The sequence below is a fragment of the Ranitomeya variabilis genome, chromosome 4, assembly GCF_051348905.1.
Source record: "Ranitomeya variabilis isolate aRanVar5 chromosome 4, aRanVar5.hap1, whole genome shotgun sequence".
Taxonomy (NCBI): Eukaryota; Metazoa; Chordata; class Amphibia; order Anura; family Dendrobatidae; genus Ranitomeya; species Ranitomeya variabilis.
Window position 1 is genome coordinate 611,598,544 of NC_135235.1, and position 14,930 is coordinate 611,613,473.

The 14,930-nt window shown below is 46.5% G+C and overlaps 1 protein-coding gene across 3 annotated transcripts in view; it reads right to left on the reverse strand.

The window, feature by feature from the left end:
* Window positions 1–14,930, reverse strand: part of DNAI2 (dynein axonemal intermediate chain 2) — a 39,112-nt gene that overhangs the window by 23,793 nt on the left and 389 nt on the right. The gene's annotated exons all lie outside the window — the stretch shown is intronic.

Below are 14,930 nucleotides of genomic sequence, written 5' to 3' on the forward strand. Positions count from 1 at the left end.
ATACACAGCACCGCCACATGAAAAGCCACATATACAGCACCGCCACGTGAAAAGCCACATATACAGCACCGCCACGTGAAAAGCCACATATACAGCACCGCCACGTGAAAAACCACATACAGCACCGCCACATGAAAAGCCAGATATACAGCACCGCCACACATACAGTACCGGCTCATGAAAAACCACATACACAGCACCACCACATGAAAAGCCACATATACAGCACCGCCACATGAAAAGCCACATATACAGCACCGCCACATGAAAAACCACATATACAGCACCACCACATATACAGCACCACCACATGAAAAGCCACATATACAGCACCACCACATGAAAAGCCACATATACAGCACCACCACATGAAAAGCCACATATACAGCACCGCCACATGAAAAGCCACATATACAGCACCGCCACGGGAAAAGCCATATATACAGCACCGCCACATGAAAAGCCACATATACAGCACCGCCACATGAAAAGCCAAATATACAGCACCGCCACATGAAAAGCCAAATATACAGCACCGCCACATATACAGCACCACCACATGAAAAGCCACATATACAGCACCACCACATAAAAAGCCACATATACAGCACCGCCACATGAAAAGCCACATATACAGCACCGCCACATGAAAAGCCACATATACAGCACCGCCACATGAAAATCCACATATACAGCACCGCCACGGGAAAAGCCATATATACAGCACCGCCACATGAAAAGCCACATATACAGCACCGCCACATGAAAAGCCAAATATACAGCACCGCCACATGAAAAACCACATATACAGCACTACCACATGAAAAGCCACATATACAGCACCGCCACATGAAAAGCCACATATACAGCACCGCCACATGAAAAGCCACATATACAGCACCGCCACACGAAAAGCCACATATACAGCACCACCACATGAAAAGCTACATATACAGCACCGCCACATGAAAAACCACATATACAGCACCGCCACGTGAAAAGACACATACACAGCACCGCCACATGAAAAGCCACATATACAGCACCGCCACGTGAAAAGCCACATATACAGCACCGCCACGTGAAAAGCCACATATACAGCACTGCCACGTGAAAAACCACATACAGCACCGCCACATGAAAAGCCAGATATACAGCACCGCCACACATACAGTACCGGCTCATGAAAAACCACATACACAGCACCACCACATGAAAAGCCACATATACAGCACCGCCACATGAAAAGCCACATATACAGCACCGCCACATGAAAAACCACATATACAGCACCGCCACATATACAGCACCACCACATGAAAAGCCACATATACAGCACCACCACATGAAAAGCCACATATACAGCACCGCCACATGAAAAGCCACATATACAGCACCGCCACATGAAAAGCCACATATACAGCACCGCCATGGGAAAAGCCATATATACAGCACCGCCACATGAAAAGCCACATATACAGCACCGCCACATGAAAAGCCAAATATACAGCACCGCCACATGAAAAACCACATATACAGCACTACCACATGAAAAGCCACATATACAGCAACGCCACATGAAAAGCCACATATACAGCACCGTCACATGAAAAGCCACATATACAGCACCGCCACATGAAAAGCCAAATATACAGCACCGCCACATATACAGCACCACCACATGAAAAGCCACATATACAGCACCACCACATAAAAAGCCACATATACAGCACCGCCACATGAAAAGCCACATATACGGCACCGCCACATGAAAAGCCACATATACAGCACCGCCACATGAAAATCCACATATACAGCACCACCACGGGAAAAGCCATATATACAGCACCGCCACATGAAAAGCCACATATACAGCACCGCCACATGAAAAGCCAAATATACAGCACCGCCACATGAAAAACCACATATACAGCACTACCACATGAAAAGCCACATATACAGCACCGCCACATGAAAAGCCACATATACAGCACCGCCACATGAAAAGCCACATATACAGCACCGCCACACGAAAAGCCACATATACAGCACCACCACATGAAAAGCTACATATACAGCACCGCCACATGAAAAACCACATATACAGCACCGCCACGTGAAAAGACACATACACAGCACCGCCACATGAAAAGCCACATATACAGCACCGCCACGTGAAAAGCCACATATACAGCACCGCCACGTGAAAAGCCACATATACAGCACCGCCACGTGAAAAACCACATACAACACCGCCACATGAAAAGCCAGATATACAGCACCACCACATATACAGTACCGCCACGTGAAAAACCACATATACAGCACCGCCACATGAAAAGCCACATATACAGCACCGCCACATGAAAAGCCACATATACAGCACTGCCACATGAAAAGCCACATATACAGCACCGCCACACATACAGTACCGCCACATGAAAAACCACATATACAGCACCGCCACATGAAAAGCCACATATACAGCACCGCCACATGAAAAGCCACATATACAGCACCGCCACCTGAAAAGCCACATATACAGCACCGCCACAGGAAAAGCCAGATATACAGCACCGCCACACATACAGTACCGCCACATGAAAAACCACATACACAGCACCACCACATGAAAAGCCACATATACAGCACCGCCACATGAAAAGCCACATATACAGCACCGCCACATGAAAAACCACATATACAGCACTACCATATGAAAAGCCACATATACAGCACCGCCACATGAAAAGCCACATATACAGCACCGCCACATGAAAAGCCACATATACAGCACCACATGAAAAGCCACACACACAGCACCACCACATGAAAAGCCACATATACAGCACCGCCACATGAAAAACCACATATACAGCACCGCCACGTGAAAAGACACATACACAGCACCGCCACATGAAAAGCCACATATACAGCACCGCCACGTGAAAAGCCACATATACAGCACCGCCACGTGAAAAACCACATACAGCACCGCCACATGAAAAGCCAGATATACAGCACCACCACATATACAGTACCGCCACGTGAAAAACCACATATACAGCACCGCCACATGAAAAGCCACATATACAGCACCGCCACATGAAAAGCCACATATACAGCACCGCCACATGAAAAGCCAAATAAACAGCACCGCCACACATACAGTACCGCCACATGAAAAACCACATATACAGCACCGCCACATGAAAAGCCACATATACAGCACCGCCACATGAAAAGCCACATATACAGCACCGCCACATGAAAAGCCACATATACAGCACCGCCACATGAAAAGCCAGATATACAGCACCGCCACACATACAGTACCGCCACATGAAAAACCACATACACAGCACCGCCACATGAAAAGCCACATATACAGCACCGCCACATGAAAAACCACATATACAGCACCGCCACATATACAGCACCACCACATGAAAAGCCACATATACAGCACCACCACATGAAAAGCCACATATACAGCACCGCCACATGAAAAGCCACATATACAGCACCGCCACATGAAAAGCCACATATACAGCACCGCCACATGAAAAGCCACATATACAGCACCGCCACGGGAAAAGCCATATATACAGCACCGCCACATGAAAAGCCACATATACAGCACCGCCACATGAAAAGCCAAATATACAGCACCGCCACATGAAAAAAGACATATACAGCACTACCACATGAAAAGCCACATATACAGCACCGCCACATGAAAAGCCACATATACAGCACCGCCACATGAAAAGCCAAATATACAGCACCGCCACATGAAAAACCACATATACAGCACCACCACATGAAAAGCCACATATACAGCACCGCCACATGAAAAGCCACATATACAGCACCACATGAAAAGCCACATACACAGCACCACCACATGAAAAGCCACATATACAGCACCGCCACATGAAAAACCACATATACAGCACCGCCACGTGAAAAGCCACATATACAGCACCGCCACATGAAAAGCCACATATACAGCACCGCCACATGAAAAGCCACATATACAGCACCACATGAAAAGCCACATACACAGCACCACCACATGAAAAGCCACATATACAGCACCGCCACATGAAAAACCACATATACAGCATCGCCACGTGAAAAGACACATACACAGCACCGCCACATGAAAAGCCACATATACAGCACCGCCACGTGAAAAGCCACATATACAGCACCGCCACGTGAAAAACCACATACAGCACCGCCACATGAAAAGCCAGATATACAGCACCACCACATATACAGTACCGCCACGTGAAAAAACACATATACAGCACCGCCACATGAAAAGCCACATATACAGCACCGCCACATGAAAAGCCACATATACAGCACCGCCACATGAAAAGCCAGATATACAGCACCGCCACATGAAAAGCCACATATGCAGCACCACCACACATACAGTACCGCCACATGAAAAACCACATACACAGCACCACCACATGAAAAGCCACATATACAGCACCGCCACATGAAAAGCCACATATACAGCACCGCCACATATACAGCACCACCACATGAAAAGCCACATATACAGCACCACCACATGAAAAGCCACATATACAGCACCACCACATGAAAAGCCACATATACAGCACCGCCACATATACAGCACCACCACATGAAAAGCCACATATACAGCACCGCCACATGAAAAGCCACATATACAGCAAAGCCACAGGAAAAGCCACATATACAGCACCGCCACATGAAAAACCACATATACAGCACTACCACATGAAAAGCCACATATACAGCACCGGCACATGAAAAGCCACATATACAGCACCGCCACATGAAAAGCCACATATACAGCACCACATGAAAAGCCACCTACACAGCACCACCACATGAAAAGCCACATATACAGCACCGCCACATGAAAAACCACATATACTGCACCGCCACGTGAAAAGCCACATATACAGCACCGCCACGTGAAAAACCACATATACAGTAACGCCACATGAAAAGCCACATATACAGCACCGCCACGTGAAAAGGCACATATACAGCACCGCCACACGAAAAGCCACATATACAGCACCGCCACGTGAAAAGCCACATATACAGCACCACCACATGAAAAGCCACATATACAGAACCGCCACATGAAAAGCCACATATACAGCACCACCACATGAAAAGCCACATATACAGCACCGCCACATGAAAAGTCACATATACAGCACCACATGAAAAGCCACATACACAGCACCACCACATGAAAAGCCACATATACAGCACCGCCACATGAAAAGCCACATATACAGCACCACCACAGGAAAAGCCACATATACAGCACCGCCACATGAAAAGCCAAATATACAGCACCGCCACATGAAAAACCACATATACAGCACTACCACATGAAAAGCCACATATACAGCACCGGCACATGAAAAGCCACATATACAGCACCGCCACATGAAAAGCCACATATACAGCACCACATGAAAAGCCACATACACAGCACCACCACATGAAAAGCCACATATACAGCACCGCCACATGAAAAACCACATACACAGCACCGCCACGTGAAAAGACACATACACAGCACCGCCACATGAAAAGCCACATATACAGCACCGCCACGTGAAAAGCCACATATACAGCACCGCCACGTGAAAAGACACATATACAGCACCGCCACGTGAAAAGGCACATATACAGCACCGCCACGTGAAAAGGCACATATACAGCACCGCCACGTGAAAAGCCACATATACAGCACCATCACATGAAAAGCCACATACACAGCACCGCCACGGCAAAAGCCACATATACAGCACCGCCACATGAAAAGCCACATATACAGCACCGCCATATATATAGTACCGCCACATGAAAAGCCACATATAGAGCACAGCCACATGAAAAGCCACACATACAGCACCACCACATGAAAAGCCACATATACAGCACCGCCACACGAAAAAGCCACACATACAGCACCACAACATGAAAAGCCACATATACAGCACTGCCACGGGAAAAGCCGCATATACAGCACTACCACATGAAAAGCCACATATACAGCACAGCCACATGAATAGCCACATATACAGCACCGCCACATGAAAAGCCACATATACAGCACCGCCACATGAAAAAACACATACACAGCACCACCACATTAAAAGCCACATATACAGCACCGCCACATGAAAAGCCACATATACAGCACCACCACATGAAAAAGCCTCATATACAGCACCGCCACATGAAAAAACACATATACAGCACCGCCACATGAAAAACCACATATACAGCACCGCCACAACCACATACACAGCACCACCACATGAAAAACCACATATACAGCACCGCTATATGAAAAGCCACACATACAGCACCGCCACATGGAAAAGCCCCATATACAGCACTGCCATATGAAAAGCCACAAATACAGCACCGCCACATGGAAAAGCCCCATATACAGCACCGCCACATGAAAAGACACATATACAGCACCGCCACATGAAAAGCCACATATACAGCACCGCCACATGAAAAGCCACATATACAGCACCGCCACATGAAAAACCACATATACAGCACCGCCACATGAAAAACCACATACACAACACCGCCACATATACAGTATCGCCACATGAAAACCACATATACAGCACCGCCACATGAAAAACCACATACACAGCACCGCCACATGAAAAGCCACATATACAGTACCACCACATGAAAAGCCACATATACAGCACCGCCACATGAAAAGCCACATACACAGCACCGCCACATGAAAAGCCACATATTCAGCACTGCCATATGAAAAGCCACAAATACAGCACCGCCACATGGAAAAGCCCCATATACAGCACTGCCACATGAAAAGCCACATATACAGCACCGCCACATGAAAAGCCACATATACAGCACCGCCACATGGAAAAGCCCCATATACAGCGCCGCCACATGAAAAGACACATATACAGCATCGCCACATGAAAAACCACATATACAGCACCGCCACATGAAAATCCACATACACAGCACCGCCACATGAAAAGCCACATATACAGCACCGCCACATGAAAAGCCACATATACAGCACCGCCACATGAAAAACCACATACACAGCACCGCCACATGAAAAGCCACATATACAGCACCGCCACATGAAAAACCACATACACAGCACCGCCACATGAAAAGCCACATACACAGTAACGCCACATGAAAAGCCACATACACAGCACCGCCGCATGAAAAGCCACATATACAGCACCGCCACATGAAAAACCACATACACAGCACCGCCACATGAAAAGCCACATATACAGTACCGCCACATGAAAAGCCACATATACAGCACCGCCACATATACAGTACCGCCACATGAAAAGCCACATATACAGCACCACCACATGAAAAGTCACATATACAGCACCGCCACATGAAAAGCCACATATACAGCACCGCCACATGAAATACCACATATACAGCACCGCCACATGAAAAACCACATATACAGCACCGCCACATGAAAAGACACATATACAGCACCGCCACATGAAAAGCCACATATACAGCACCACCACGTGAAAAGCCACATATACAGCACCGCCATGGGAAAAGCCACATATACAGCACCGCCACGTGAAAAAACACATATTTCACGCGGTATTGCACCGCCACATGAAAAGACACATATACAGCACCGCCACATGAAAAGCCACATATACAGCACCGCCACATATACAGTACCGCCACATGAAAAGCCACATATACAGCACAGCCACATGAAAAGCCACATATACAGCACCGCCACGTGAAAAGCCACATATACAGCACCGCCACATGAAAAGCCACATATACAGCACCGCCACATATACAGTACCGCCACATGAAATACCACATATACAGCACCGCCACATGAAAAACCACATATACAGCACCGCCACATGAAAAGACACATATACAGCACCGCCACATGAAAAGCCACATATACAGCACCACCACGTGAAAAGCCACATATACAGCACCGCCATGGGAAAAGCCACATATACAGCACCGCCACGTGAAAAAACACATATTTCACGCGGTATTGCACCGCCACATGAAAAGACACATATACAGCACCGCCACATGAAAAGCCACATATACAGCACCGCCACATATACAGTACCGCCACATGAAAAGCCACATATACAGCACAGCCACATGAAAAGCCACATATACAGCACCGCCACGTGAAAAGCCACATATACAGCACCGCCACATGAAAAGCCACATATACAGCACCGCCACATATACAGTACCGCCACATGAAAAGCCACATATACAGCACAGCCACATGTAAAGCCACATATACAGCACCGCCACGTGAAAAGCCACATATACAGCACCGCCACATGAAAAGCCACATATACAGCACCGCCATGGGAAAAGCCACATATACAGCACCGCCACATGAAAAACCACATATACAGCACAGCCACATATACAGTACCGCCACATGAAAAGCCACATATACAGCACAGCCACATGAAAAGCCACATATACAGCACCGCCACATGAAAAGCCACATATACAGCACCGCCATGGGAAAAGCCACGTATACAGCACCGCCACGTGAAAAGCCACATATAAAGCACCGCCACATGAAAAGCCACATATACAGCACCGCCACGGGAAAAGCCACATATACAACACCGCCACGGGAAAAACCACATATACAGCAGCGCCACGTGAAAAACCACATATACAGCACTAATATCAAAGAATTTGTGTTTGCAATCATTTTCAGGAAGAAACTCAGTATTATCTGACAGAATTGCAGGGGTGTGAATACTTTTGGCCATGACTGTATACAGCACCGCCACATGAAAAAGCCACATATACAGCACCACCAAATGAAAAGCCACATATGCAGCACTACCACCACATGAAAACCACATATACAGCACCGCCGCGTGAAAAACCACATATACAGTGAAGGAAATAAATATTTGATCCCTTGCTGATTTTGTAAGTTTGCCCACTGACACAGACATGAACAGTCTATAATTTTAAGGGTAATTTTAACATTGAGAAATAGAATAGCAAAAATAAAATCCAGAAAATCACATTGTATAAAGTATATAAATTTCTTTGCATTTTGCAGTGAGAAATAAGTATTTGATCCCTCTGGCAAACAAGACTTAAAGGGAACCTGTCACCCCCAAAATGGCTGGTGACAGGCTGGTGAGGTAAGCTCATCAGGGGCTTATCTACAGCATTCTGTAGTGCTGTAGATAAGCCCCCGATGTTACCTGAAAGAGGAGAAAAAAACGTTAGATTATACTCACCCAGGGGCGGTCCCGGTGCGGTCTGGTCAAATGGGTGTCTCCAGTCCGCTCCGGCGCCTCCCATCTTCATTCCATGACGTCCTCTTCGGGTCTTTATGCCACGGCTCCGGCGCAGGCATACTTTGTCTGCCATGTTCCGGGCAGAGCAAAATACTGCAGTGCGCAGGCGCCGGGCCTCTCTGACCTTTCCGGCGCCTGCGCACTGCAGTACTTTGCTCTGCCCTCAACAGGGCAGACAAAGTACGCCTGCGCCGGAGCCGCGGCGTAAAGACCCGAAGAGGACGTCATGGAATGAAGATGGGAGGCACCGGAGCGGACCGGAGACACCCATCCGACCTGACCGCACCGGGACCGCCCCTGGGTGAGTATAATCTAACGTCTTTTTCTCCTCTTTCAGGTAACATCGGGGGCTTATCTACAGCATTACAGAATGCTGTAGATAAGCCCCTGATGCCAGTGAGCTTACCTCACCAGCCATTTGGGGGGTGACAGGTTCCCTTTAATACTTGGTGGTAAAACCCTTGTTGGCAAGCACAGCAGTCAGACTTTTTTTGTAGTTGATGATGAGGTTTGCGCAAATGTGAGGAGGAATTTTGGTCCACTCTGCTTTGCAGATCATCTCTAAATCATTAAGATTTTGAGGCTGTCGCCTGGCAACTCGGAGCTTCAACTCCCTCCATAAGCATTCTATGGCATTAAGGTCTGAAGACTGGCTAGGCCACTCCATGACCTTAATGTGCTTCTTTCTGAGCCACTCCTTTGTTGCCTTGGTTGTATGTTTGCGTCATTGTCTTGCTGGAAGACCCAGCCACGACCCATTTTTAATGTCCTGGCGGAGGGAAGGAGATGGTTACTCAGGATTAGTGTTGAGCAATACCTTCCGATATCGGGAAATATTGGATCGGATTGGATCGGACCGATACCCCAAAAATATCGGGTAACTCTGATACCGGAAACCAATGCAAGTCAACGGGACAAACATATCGGAATGAAAATAAACCCTCTCTTTCCTTGCACATCCAGTTTGGGAGGGGGGGGAAGAGTGTGGGTGGCGCGTGGGTGGAGACTGTGCGTGTCTGTCTGTACGGGCCTCTCGGGGGTCTGTGCGGGTCTGCCGGGGGTCTATACGGGCCTCTTGGGGGTCTGTGCGGGCCTGCCGGGGGTCTGTACGGGCCTCTCGGGGGTCTGTGCGGGCCTCTCGGGGGTCCGTGCGGGCCTGCCGGGGCCTGTACGGGCCTCTCTGGGGTCTGTGCGGGCCTGCCGGGGGTCTGTGCGGGCGTCTCGGGGGTCTTTGTGTCTTTGTGTAGGCATCGTCCGATGGGACTACAAGTCTGTAAGATGCGCCAATTCCGGCACTTAGCCCCTCTCTTCCCACTCCCGTGTAGCAGTGGGATATGGGGCAATAAGGGGTTAATGTCACCTTGTTATTGTAAGGTGACATTAAGCCGGGTTAATAATGGAGAGGCGTCAATAAGACACCTATCCATTATTAATCCTACAGTAGTGAAAGAGTTTAAAAAAAAAAAAAAAAAAAAGACACAGCCAGAAAAAAGTATTTTAATATTCTTAATTTAACCATACTTACCATACTTCAGCGCCTGCAAAAAAACCGTAAAATAATAAACCGTATACTACCTATCCGCCGTAGTCCAATTAATAACGAGTGCCCCACGACGATCTCCCCTATAGAACAGTGACATCGGGTGATGTCACTGCTCTATAGGACCCTCAGTGACACACTGACAGGAGACAATGGCTCATGCAGTGCATCACTGAGAGGTTACCTAAGGACAAAGTCTCACTTTATGGCAAAAGCTGCGTGGGAACTTTCTCACACAGCAATGCCAAAAGTGAGACTAGGGACTATTTTTTACAGTGGCGGAGGAATACAGTGCGGAAGGATACCTTCCTCCCGTCATTGTATTCCTGGAGCCCCTAGAGAGCGGTTGCATCAGCTGATGCTGCCGTTCTCCACGGGAGATTGTCATGAGACACTCGTGGATTTCTGCGGATCAGGGAGTATAGTGTTTGTTTTTTATTTTAATATTTTTTACAGATGACACTGGCTTCGGTGAACAAAGTGACAAGTGATGGTGAGTATGTACTCTATGTTATATGTACTGTATGTAATGTATTGTATGTTGTATGTATGTAGTATGTATGTAGTATGTATGTAGCATGTATGTATGTAGTATGTATGTAGTATGTATGCAGTATTTATGTATGTTGTATGTATGTTGTATGTATTTAGTATGTTGTATGTATGTTGTATGCATGTATGTAGTATGTATGTAGTATGTTGTATGTATATATGTAGTATGTTGTATGTAGTATGTATGTAGTATGTTGTATGTATGCAGTATGTATGTAGTATGTATGTAGTATATAGTATGTTGTATGTATTATGTATGTTGTATGTATGTAGTATGTATGTAGTATATAGTATATTGTATGTATGTAGTATGTATGTAGTATGTTGTATGTATTTAGTATGTATGTTGTATGTATGTAGTATGTTGTATGTATGTTTGTGTTTTGGTTTTTTTATTCAACACATTAGCTGGACGATGGGACTACTACTGTCCCATCATTGGCTAATGTGTCAATCACTGTCATTGTAGCAAACATAGCCCGATGGGACTTGTAGACCCATCGGACAATGCCTGCATACAGACACAAAGACCCCCGGCAGGCCCGCACAGACCCCCGAGAGGCTCGTACAGACCCCTGGCAGGCCCACACAGACCCCCGAGATGCCCGTACAGACCCCGCCGGCACACAGACACGCAGTCTCCGCCCACGCACCGCCCACACATCATGACATCATTTGAGCAGCCAATCACAGCCATGCCATTAGTTAACATAGCTAACATGCCTAACAGGATGTGCCCACACTTCTTAGGATCCTTATTGGCTGAATAGAATAAAACTGGCTCATTGCATTATGGGAACTTCCGATTCCGGTATTCGATATTGGAAAAGTATCCGAACTCAGTATCGGAACTCCGATACAGCAAATATCGGCCGATACACAATATTGCAGTATCGGAATGCTCAACACTACTCAGGATGTTACAGCTATATCCATTCTCCCATTGATGCGGTGAAGTAGTCCTGTGCACTTAGCAGAGAACCACCCCCAAAACAAAACAATTCCACCTCCATGCTTGACAGTGGGGATGGTGTTCTTTGGGTCATAGGCAGCATTTCTCTTCCTCCAAACACGGCAAGTTAATGCCAAAGACCTCAATTTTTGTCTCATCTAACCACAGCACCTTCTCCCAATCACTCACAGAATCATCCACGTGTTCATTGGCAAACTTCAGATGGGCCCGCACATGTGCCTTCTTGTTAATTGTTTTCTTGGTGACTGTGGTCCCAGCTGCCTTGAGATCATTAACAAGTTCCCCCGTGTAGTTTTAGGCTGATCTCTCACCTTCCTTATGATCAAGGATATCCCACGAGGTCAGATTTTGCATGGTGCCCCAGATCGATGTCGATTGACAGTCTTTTTGTATTTCTTCCATTTTCTTACTATTGCACCAACAGTTGTCTCCTTCTCACCCAGCGTCTTACTTATGGTTTTGTAGCCCATTCCAGCTTTGTGCAGGTCTATGATCTTGTCCCTGACATCCTTATAAAGCTCTTTGGTCTTGCCCATTTGTAGAGGTTACAGTTTGACTGATTAATCGAGTCTGTGGACAGGAGTCTTTTAGGGTATGTGCACACGATGCGGAAAATTCTGCGGATCCGCAGTAGTTTCCCATGAGCTTACAGTACAATGTAAACCTATGGGAAACAAACGCTGTGCACATGCTGAGGAAAAAACTGCGCGGAAATGCAGCGGTTTACATTCTGCATGTCACTACTTTCTGCGGATTACGCAGCGGTTTTACAGCTGCTCCTATAGAAAACCGCAGGTGTAAAACTGCAGTGAAATCCGCAGAAAAACCGCGGTAAATCCACAATAAATATGCAGGAAAAACGCAGCGTTTTTGCCCTGCAGATTTATCAAATCCGCTGCGGAAAAATCCGCAGTGGGCCAATATACGTGTGCACATAGCCTTATAAAGGTGACTATGTAAGACAGCTGTCTTTAACCCCTTTCTGACCTCGAACGGGATAGTACGTCCGAGGTCAGAACCCCCGCTTTGATGCAGGCTCCGGCGGTGAGCCCGCATCAAAGCCAGGACATGTCAGCTGTTTTGAACAGCTGACATGTGCCGGCAATAGCGGCGGGTGAAATCGCGATTCACCCGCCGCTATTAACTAGTTAAATGCCGCTGTCAAACGCTGACAGCGGCATTTAACCGGCGCTTCCGGCCGGGCGGCCGGAAATGAGCGCATTGCCAACCCCCGTCACATGATCGGGGGTCAGCGATGCTTCTGCAGAGTAACCATAGAGGTCCTTGAGACCTCTATGGTTACTGATCGCCGGTAGCTGTGAGCGCCACCCTGTGGTCGGCGCTCACAGCACACCTGCATTTCTGCTGTATAGCAGTGATAGGCTATTGAAGCATGGCAAAAGTAAAAAAAAAAAAAAGTTAAAAAAATGTGAAAAAAAAAAAATGAAAAAGTTTAAATCACCCCCCTTTCGCCCCATTCAAAATAAATCAATAAAAAAAAAAAAATCAAACCTACACATATTTGGTATCGCCGCGTTCAGAATCGCCCGATCTATCAATAAAAAAAAGCATTAACCTGATCGCTAAACGGCGTAGCGGGAAAAAAAGTTTGAAACGCCAGAATTACGTTTTTTTGGTCGCCGCGACATTGCATTAAAATGCAATAACGGGCGATCAAAAGAACGTATCTGCACCGAAATGGTGCAATTTATTTTTTTTTTTTAGCAAAGTTTGGAATTTTTTTTCACCACTTAGATAAAAAAGAACCCAGACATGTTAGGTGTCCATGAACTCGTAATGACCTGGAGAAACATATCATCAGGTCAGTTTTAGCATTTAGTGAACCTAGCAAAAAAGCCAAACAAAAAACAAGACAAAAAACAAGTGTGGGATTGCACTTTTTTTGCAATTTCACCGCACTTGGAATTTTTTTCCCCGTTTTCTAGTACACGACATGCTAAAACCAATGATGTCGTTCAAAAGTACAACTCGTCCCGCGAAAAATAAGCCCTCACATGGCCAAATTGATGGAAAAATAAAAAAGTTATGGCTCTGGGAAGGAGGGGAGCGAAAAACGAACACGGAAAATCCCAAGGTCATGAAGGGGTTAAAATTAACCTACCCTTAAAATTATAGACTGTTCGTGTGTTTCTCAGTGGGAAAACTTACAAAATCAGCAAGGGATCAAATACTTATTTCCCCCACTGTTCAGCACCGTGGCATGAAAAACCAAATATACAGCTCCGCATATGGTGACGATAAAAACTACAGTCAGTACTGAAAAATAACACAAGCCCTGATCACAGTCTATGGACCAAGAAATAAAAAAGTTTTAGTTCTGGGAAAACAAGAAGGAACATTTGAAATCAAAGAGGGGCACAAGGCCGGTGCATAAACCTGGAGGCAGCCCCCTATCCAAAAAGCCAAACTTTCTAACCGCACGGTGGGA